General features: G+C 39.7%; 1 long non-coding RNA gene across 1 annotated transcript in view; it reads left to right on the forward strand.

The window, feature by feature from the left end:
- The window catches only part of LOC309627163, a 73,611-nt gene that overhangs the window by 37,988 nt on the left and 25,946 nt on the right, over window positions 1-9,677 (forward strand). The gene's annotated exons all lie outside the window — the stretch shown is intronic.

Below are 9,677 nucleotides of genomic sequence, written 5' to 3' on the forward strand. Positions count from 1 at the left end.
TTGAAGTATTTCCTACAACCACAGAGTTCTGTCAAATCATTCCTGGGTGGCGATGATGTGAAACTATTGTAGCTCACAGCTACTCCACGAAAGGTCTGCTTTTACTTCAATTCGCCACATATTCTGAGCCAAACTGGAATGCCCTGGAATTCTTCACAGGGAAAAGAAATGCTCAGATGAGCAGACCTCTCCCACTGGAATTCTCCTTAACAGCTGACACAAGACTAAACAAAACCTCTTCCCCAGAGGCTTATCTTCTGGGTCTACCCTGAAGGTAAGAGGTCCCTTAGCCACCCTACAGTTTGTAGACAAACTAGAAATCCCCAATCTCCGCACAAGTTCATGACTGGATGCAGGACAAGTACACCAAAGGGATTCCTTATGATAGTGGCTTCTGGAACACACTACTGGAAAGTTAGGCTACCTTGAAAATAGTTATTGATATTCAGACAGTGTTCCTAGGGATAAATTAGACTAGACCAAAGAATACTGCATTTAGGGTACTTGTGTTCTAGGAATTGAGTGGAAAATTCCCCTGGGGTCCTCATTCTTTTACCTTTGCCTTCCCTAAAGAACCAAAGCACTCGTTAAAACCAGTAAGGAAATGCCTACATACATGGTCAGGATCCAGTACTCTAGAAGGGGCAGTTGAATGACCATATTACATGCCTGATATGCTATATTAGAAGCTTACATTCCTCAGTGTCTGGTGCTCTGGCTTTTGCCAGAAGCTTAACAAAAGACATGTAGACATCCATCACACTCCTTGCAGTGGTAGCAAAGTCACCAGTCATCAAGGCATGGATTTCAGAGAGCAGTAGCCTGCAATGCGCGGACAAATTAGAAGTGCCGCTGTATGCAAACTAGAACGATAATCAGGATTGGATGTGGGCAGCCACAGATGAAAGAACACCAGCTATTCTGCTCACGAAACAAGAAGTAGAAGGAGCAAGTTATTTTACTGTGGGAACCTGAATTCGGAGAATTAAGTAGTCAACCATTAGGAAAACCTCAAGTTAACTGAACGGCAGGGATGAGTTTCTATCATTGTGGAAAGTTCCTACAAAAAAAGTTATTGAAAAACCTTCTATACCCAGCAGAGCTCTGGGGACTCTGAGATGTGTTTATAAAAATATCTGAGATTACCTAATGAAAAAGATACATGCTACTTACCATACCCACAAGAATTGTTTCCCGCTGCCCTCAGAGTTTCTGTGGCTGTTATGCCCGAAGTAACCTACATTAACCAGGCAATCTGCAAACAAGATGGCAAAGTAAACAATAAAAATGTATTCTCCTTCCTACTTCCATTAATCCCCAGAACTAAATACTGGTATGATATGGGTCAGTTTTCTGGTCTGGACACTAGTTTTGCTTTGGCTTCAGTGAATGCCCCTGGAATTTACTTTATATGGAGTATATTGGGTTGGCCAAAAATTTCTTTTGGGTTTTTCCATAAGAGTTTACGGAAAAACCCAAACAAACTTTTTGGCCAAACCAATACTTCCCAGGTTCTTCCTAAGGTTCCCCAGTGTAAGGATGGCTACTTGAACAAGCACAGGGGAAACTGCTTCATTGCTATTAACACAGAGTTGACTCAGTTTCCCATTTGCAGATTACCGCCCTGAGGTCATTTATGAACTCAACTAATCTCATCATATTGGCTTTTTATCCAACCATAGTAGCTGAATTCATTTTTTTTTTCTAAATTAGTATTTTTATGCCCCTATTGTAATGAAAGCCAAGCCTCTTTGCTCTATAACTATGACAGGAAATTATTAGTCTACAGCAAGCCTTCTAGAGAGTGAAAGAAAGACGGGGGTGTTAACTCATTCTCTAAACTGAGTTCCTTGGAAGAATCAGAAGTCATCCTAGATGCCATCCAGTAGTGGGTGGCAGAGCATTCCCATCAACCAGGAATTTCAGGATAAGAAAGCAGTCTCTGTTACACTGACGTTGCAAACTGACTCTTCATCTTTGCTTGCTGCCTCTGAAATGGCTGCCCCCGGAGGCTTTGCCGTATTGAAACTGATCTATCTGGCAGTGGAAGAGTCCAAATCCAGGATAAAAAGTAGACAAATGGTAGAGGAAGAAAATGAGTAGCTTCTACATTCCACTGCACATTGATATCCCATTATAATAAAAATGCTCTTTCTTAACACAGCCTCTCTGACATTTTACCATACTCATCTTTGGGCAGAGTTGACTCTCTCTCTCATTATTTCTAGAAGAATCTTTCTTGTCAGACACTATGGACAGACACTTGGCCCTGAATTCTACTGCTTTTCCCCCAAATTTCCTTGTGTAAGGTATAGCAGTTTTCTCTCGCTGAGTTGTTTATAGGCCCATAAAATCTTTTTTTAAAAGAATTATTTATTTATTTATTTATGGCTGTGTTGGGTCTTCGTTTCTGTGCGAGGGCTTTCTCTAGCTGTGGCAAGCGGGGGCCACTCTTCATCGCGGTGTGCGGGCCTCTCGCTATCGCGGCCTCTCTTGTTGCGGAGCACAGGCTCCAGACGCGCAGGCTCAGTAGTTGTGGCTCACGGGCCCAGTTGCTCCGCGGCATGTGGGATCTTCCCAGACCAGGGCTCGAACCCGTGTCCCCTGCATTGGCAGGCAGATTCTCAACCACTGCGCCACCAGGGAAGCCCGGCCCATAAAATCTTAACGGTTTTCAGAAAATGTGCCATAAAAATAATTTCTAACACAACAAGGAGGCACAGAACCTCTTGGCAGCTGCTACCAATGGAGCATCAGCCCATCCCATAGCCGCTGAGATGCTGTGGATTAGATTTCTCTGAATAAGTCTGTGGCCTGTCAGTAGTTGTTCCAGCATAAGAATAAATGTCTCTCTGGAATAGAAGAATGGGCAGGGAATGAATAACGGTACATTTCTATACGTAGCCTACGCACAGAAGTATACAGTCACATCCATACCGGCTTGTGTTAACAATAAAATGTGGAAGAGAACAATATAATCCCCTCCAATGTAGTACGGAAACCAACTCAGGGTTGGTGCCTAGAAATGAAGACAGATCTATGGGAAATGATAATTTGAATTTTAATTCTTTTCCATGTTTCAGCCCGGGCTGAAGGTGCTAATGAGCACTAAAAGTTCTGTAAATAACTAGAGAGCAAAGAGAAAGAAAAAAGGAAGAGCCACAGACTTAATAGCCAGCCCTTTAGAATTGATAATACATTCCTTTCCTAGTTAATCCACCCCATTCCCAGAGAGTTAGCGATATCACTGGCCCCAACAATATCATATAATAGTTTTCAAATCCATAGTGTAAAGAAGGCCAGCTTCCCTAGCCTGTCAGTAAAGGATAGAGTCACTATTCTAATCTCTGACAGTTTTGCATCCCTTAATCTGCGTTTTTCTTAAGTTTTTTTTTCATATAATTGGGATGATGGAAAGCCTTTTGGCAGGAGAAACAGAACTTCTCACATCTACTTTCTCTTTCTTAGTAAAGAGCTTGTTCTTTGTGGATTTGCCAACCTGGGCCCCGGTAGGGGTCATGTGAGAAAACTTGAGTGAGCACAGTAGGAACTCCCCACTTCCTTTTCCTCCTATTAAACCTCTGGAATATTACAGACAATTTTAGAAATGGGTATATTTCATTAGGGCCAAAGTGAAGGCCCTGGTGGAAGATTTGTTTCTATACAATGTAAAGCATGAATACTGAATTTATTAAAATGATCAGGAACCAGGAGAAGAGAAATGGTGTCAATTCCCTATGCCCTTGCTAAGTAGATGAACACAGGATTAGTAATGGAAGGCATAACAAAAGGATGTTTCTTAAGAATGCGTGTTGTTCTTCGCTAAAATTCAAAGAAGAGGAATAAGGGGGGAAGAGTCAAGAGTTAGATGTTTAGAAGGAATATTTTAAAGCAACAGTTTGGACTTTTGCTCTCACATGATAGGTTTTGGCTTAGATTTGCAAAGTTAGCGTTCCAGAAGTTGTTTTATTTCTACTTAGGTATTAATTAAGCTACCACTAGGTGCCATTCTCACAGACAGTGGTTAAGAGGGTCAAAGACTGATGGGCTTTTGATTTTTTAAAAGAAATAGTACTCTCATAAAGGACCTAGACATAAATAATTCCTAGAATTCTCCTTAAGTGTAAAGCATTATACACAATTGGAAGCAGTTTCAAAAAATACCTAGGTATAATTAATTTTATCCAATACTAATTTCGATGTTATTGATTATTGCTTATTCTAGTATTATCTTGCTTCATTTTATCTAAGCCTTAAGAAGAACAGAATTTTCAAATTCACCCTGAACTCTTCTTGAATTTGGTCTTCCAAGGGCCCTAGTCACAGTTCTGGGACCTTCAGCAGCTTTGTCAACTACCAAAACCTCTTACTTCTTCCGCTGAGGCTTTATCTTAAGCTTAAGCTGGTGTCTGCTAGTCTTGAGCAAGCTTAGGTGACTTTGCCCAGTGCCCCACATCCCTGAGTACTCAGAGCTGTTTCCTTCCTCAGCTGAAGAAGAGCTAGAGGGAGAACACGCCTTCTTGACTTCCTCTGTGATGGTTAACTCTGTGTGTCAACCTGGCCCAGTTGTTTGGTCAAACACCAGTCTAGATGTTGCTGTGAAGGTATTTTTAGATATGATTAACATTAAATCAGTAGACTTTGAATAAAGCAGTTTACCTTCCATGATATAAGTAAGCCTCATCTAATCAGTTGAAAGTCTTAAAATCAAAGACTGAGGTTTCCTAAAGCAGAAGGAATTCTCCTCAAGACTGCAATAGAGAAACTCTGCCTGCCTGCCCTAAAGACTGCAGACTCTCTAGTCTCTAAAATTCCATGAGCCAATCCTTAAAATAAGTCTCTCTTCTCTCTTCTCTCTCTGTCTCTCTCTCTCTCTATCCTATTGGTTTTGTATCTCTGGAGAACTCTGACTAATACAACCTTTCTAATTAGAAAGTTATTTCTAGTGAAATAAGTCAGACAGAGAAAGACAAATACCATATAGTATTACATATTTGGAATCTAAAAAAAATGAACTCGTAGAAACAGAACAGATTGGTGGTTGCCAGAGGTGGGGGATGGAGGGGATGGGTGAAGGGGGTCAAAAGATACAAACTTCCAGTTATAAGAAATAAGTTCTGGGGGTGCAATGTACAGCATGATGACTATAGTTAACAATACTATATTGTATATTTGAAAGTTGCTAAGAGAGTAGATCTTAAAGTTCTAATCACAAGAAAAAAACATATGACTATATGAGATGATGGATGTTAACTAGACTATTGTAATCGTTTTGCAATGTTTACATAAATCAAGTCATTAGGTTGGACACCTTAAATTAATACCATGTTATACATCAGTTACACCTCAGTAAAACTTGGGGAAAAAAGAAAGTTATTCCTCTATCTTTGCTTTTAGCATTTTTTTCTTTGAAACCAGAATTGAGCTTCTAATCTGCATCAGTCACTTGCACTTATTTACAGGCATTTCTTCATGGGTTCTTGGGTTTCTTTAGTAATAGCTCTAACAGGTTTCTATTGTGCAGCTTCTTTTTTTTAAAGAACCTTATCATTCATGTATCTTTTCTAGGAAAGAACATTTCAAAATTACATTTAACAGAAAGTAAAGTTAAAACATAAATACTAAGTGATTTTTTTCATACTCCTTTGTCACAATTTTTTCAGATGGAGCTCTTAAAAATATTTTAAGTCTTTGAGGATGTCTATCAGATAATGTCCCATTTCTTTTTTATCAGAATCACTTATGTATGTTGGATTGTGGGTAGGGAAGAAGAAATGTATTTAAATTAATTTAAGACACTAAAGACTGCAAGGTTGATAGTAAAAATGATGACAGAATACAAATGCCAATTTGCAAAGGAGAAGGCAGAGCTGTTAGTAGTGATAAACTAAGAATCCTATCAGAATTTCTCCTAATAACCTGGTAGCATACAGAACACTTGGCTACCTTAGGTTCCTTTCTCCTCATCTCCCCTGTTGCCTGAAGCCTCAGTGATGTCCCACCAGAAGAGCAACTTTCCAAGACTGCATGAGTGCCTTCTTCACTGGGGCTTATGTATCTTTACCTGTTTGTGTGGCAAGTAGGTGCTTCTTTGGGTCTTGGAGATAGAAACACATAGAAATATGATTTAGTCCTTAAAGAATAAAGGAACCCACCCAGTTCCCAAGGGAGAGGATAAAGTTCAGAACAATCAGCAACATTTTTTTTGAGTACCCATCACATGCAAAGCACCTCACTCAGGCTCTTGGGAGTGGTACAAAAAAAGGAGAAAACAGATCTCTTATCTTCAAAGAAATTACAGATGGGCTGATTTTCAAAAAAGCAGAAGACATACTTTACTGTTTAAAAACTCCCAGAGGGATTTGAATTCTACATTCTACCCGTGGGAGCATGTTTCCCCACTACTTGGGAATCCTCTCTGTATTGATATGCCCCCAAAGGAGGTGAGGTCAGCTCTGTTTCTCCAATACAAGTGCCCAGCAGCAACTATGGCACCTACGTGCTCTGCAAAGAACTTTTCCAGCACTTGGTGTCTCCAGGGCCACAGAGCTCCCCTTTAGCACTTGGTGGGAAAGTTGACCACTTGAGAGTAGAGAATAAAAGAAACGTGTGTGAAAATATTTGGCGTATATAAGTGGTGTGTATAAAGGGAATGTGATGTCCAACCTTGTGTTTTTCCTTCCTTCCTGGAACCAGTTTGAACAATTGTTACCCAGTTAGTAGAAGTTGCAGGTCTGAACAGAAGCTTCCTGGTCTCTCCAGAGGGTGATTATAGTTGATGGTTGGAAGCTTGGCATTTCTAGAGAGAAAGAGGTGGCAGTAGCCCTTTTGCAACTTTTAGGCAGTGGTAAGATTTCTAGCCCTTTGTCTTTAAGCATTATGTTGAGCAGACTTCAACGTTTTCTTTCAGCATTTTATTCAAGAGAAAGAGAGGAGTGAAGGACAATGAGTCCAAAGTTTGTAGCCTGAGCCACTGGAAGGATGGAATTACTTTAACTAAATAAGCAGAGGCAGACTCAGGGAGAAGCAGGTTTGGGGGGAAAGATCAGGAGTTCAGTTTGGGACGTGAAAATTGAGACGCCTATTAGACATACAAGTAGAAATGTGGAGCAGGCAGGTGAATATATGCGTGTGGACAGGTCAGGGCTGGAAATGTGCATTTCGATGTCATCTACATGCGTGAGACTGAATGAGATTCCCCAGGAGAAATTGTAGTCTAAGACAAAGAGCCAAAACTGAGCCCTGGAGCAGTCCTGCGTTTCAAGTCAGAGAGACAGGAGGAACCAGGGAGACCGAGTAGCAGCCATTGAGGAGAGAGGAGAGCCAGGAGAGAGGGGTGTCCTGAAAACCAGAGGCAGAAAATGTTACAAGGGAGAAAAATAAGGTGATCAGTTGTCGAGGACACTGCTGATGGGTCAAGTAAGGATAAAGAAGATGTGCCTTAGATTTTACAACGTGGGAGACATTAATAGCCCTAACAAGGGCAACTTATGTGAAGAGGTCGGGGTAGAAGCCTGAGTGAGTGGGCTCAGAAGAGAAGGGGAGAGGAATTGCAAACAAGGGGGGTAGATGATTATTTTGAGGAGTTTTTCTGTGGCAGGAACAGAAATAGAGCAGTCAGCTAGATGGGGGAATGAGGTCAGGAGTGGTTGTTTGTTTTTTTTTAAGTGGAAGAAATAGTACTATATTTGTATACTAGTGGAAATGTCTAGTAAAGAGGAAAAAAATATGGATGCATTGTAAAGGGGAGAATTGCTAAAGCAATTCTCAGAACGCTGAACACATTCTAACCTTGTGCCAGAAGTTTGTTCCCACTCTGTGCACGGTAAGCGCCAGCAATTCTGGTTAAGGAAATAGTTTCTGTAGGGACAGAGTGGAAAGACTTGTGGCGCTCACTTGAAAGCCACAATCGCTGCATCCTGGAGCCCAAGGACAGGATGGGATGAAAATGCTGGCCTCGATGTCTCAGCTTTGACCAGACGATACATTTTTTTCTGGGCATCCCCACAAATACCACCCAAGCATCCTTTCTGTGCAATGTAGGTTATAATAAAACCTTCCTAAAACAGATTTGACCATTTGTGATCAGTTGAAGGGACAGACTCAAAGTTTCCCCTTTTACCTTAGAGATAATTGTTCCCATAGAAAATTTAGGCTGTCTACAGAATTATACAGGAAATTTTACTTAGTTTTTTAAAAGGTTTCAGGCATTATCTTCAATGTCTATGCAAATAATAAATTTCAGTTTAGGAATTGATTTGTGGTAAGCCCATGGTTTCTTAAATCAATTCATTTTTTCCCCCATTTCACCGATTCTCTATTAGGCAATGCTTTCTTAGCCTACTTTGAATACACTAGAGTACTAGAAAATAATAAAACTACTGTTTATGTAAAAATATTTTGTTAGCCTGATTTTTAAATAACTGAGAAGAATTTCTCCCCACAGGTATGGTTTAGAGAAGTTTTAAATAATTGATACCTTCCTAAGCTTTCCTTAAAAAAAAAGAAAACCAGTTCAATCAGAACTTTTCAGTATTTTCCACCAGTTACCCCTCCTAGCAGAGGAGAACAGATCATACTCTGGAGAGTACGGGGGTATGGCCAAAGTAGCCAATAAAATCATTAAGTTTCTTTGAAGTCTCTTTTTGAAATATTAAAATCAAATATTTCATTTTATACTATAATAACACCATATTTTAAAATATATTAAAATGTTTTAAATTATCATTCAGGGAAAAAGAAATGTTCCGCTTGTATCATTGGTTCAATGAAGAGGCTGCTTTTCTTGGATTCTGTCCATGTCAGAAAACTGGGCTGCACCGAAGGCAGCTGACACCAATATCAGATTCATCATCTCGACAATGTCTCTTCTCTATTTTGGAGTCCCAGTGTCTCTAGAACCCACACCCACAAAAAAACGGCAAACAGTTGTTCACTGCTTTATGGGCTATAAAAGGGTAAATGCTGAAAAAATATTTGTAGGATGCTGCTGGAGAGAGAGTGATGGTGCAATATTTTCAGGTTCCTGTGATAAACAATTCTGAGAGTTGCAACATCCTGCTCACAGGCCAAGTAACCAGTGTCATATGATCTGCTCTCTGACCCAGTCAGCCTTTTTTACTATTTCCACAGAATTCTTGTCAAAACACTTTTATGTTGAAGAAAGATGAGTAATGATGTTTTCTATTTCACTAAAGCCAAAACTTTCACTATGCTTAAATGAACCGAGAATCTCAATGATATAGTACTTATGATTTCCATCTAACTCTCAATCTTTATTATTATAGCAATTTTATTGATGTTCACAAAAAAAACATTAACAGTTTTGCTTTGCAGTTGTTATCTGAAATTATTTAGACTTCAAACAAATAAGCCAAAAGCTATTAAATAAGAAAATTGAGTGAGACTTTATCACCACGATGAACAAGTTAGTCAAATTATCCAGGTTTTTGTCTTTGGTCATCACCTCTCTTTTCTTGCCTAATGAAAACAAGTCGACCTTGAGTTTGAAACCTTACTCCAGTTGTACTTCCCCCATCCCATATTATTTTGAACCAAATCCTAAATATCATATGATTTTATCCAGAAATATTTCAATATACCAAAACATTTGAGGGCAGTTATATCAGGAAATGGAGCTGATTTGCAGGAGCCAATGGTTTTGTGTATAATCCAAG

This window comes from Balaenoptera borealis (genome assembly GCF_965194805.1).
Source record: "Balaenoptera borealis genome assembly, chromosome: 3".
In the NCBI taxonomy this organism is placed as follows: domain Eukaryota; kingdom Metazoa; phylum Chordata; class Mammalia; order Artiodactyla; family Balaenopteridae; genus Balaenoptera; species Balaenoptera borealis.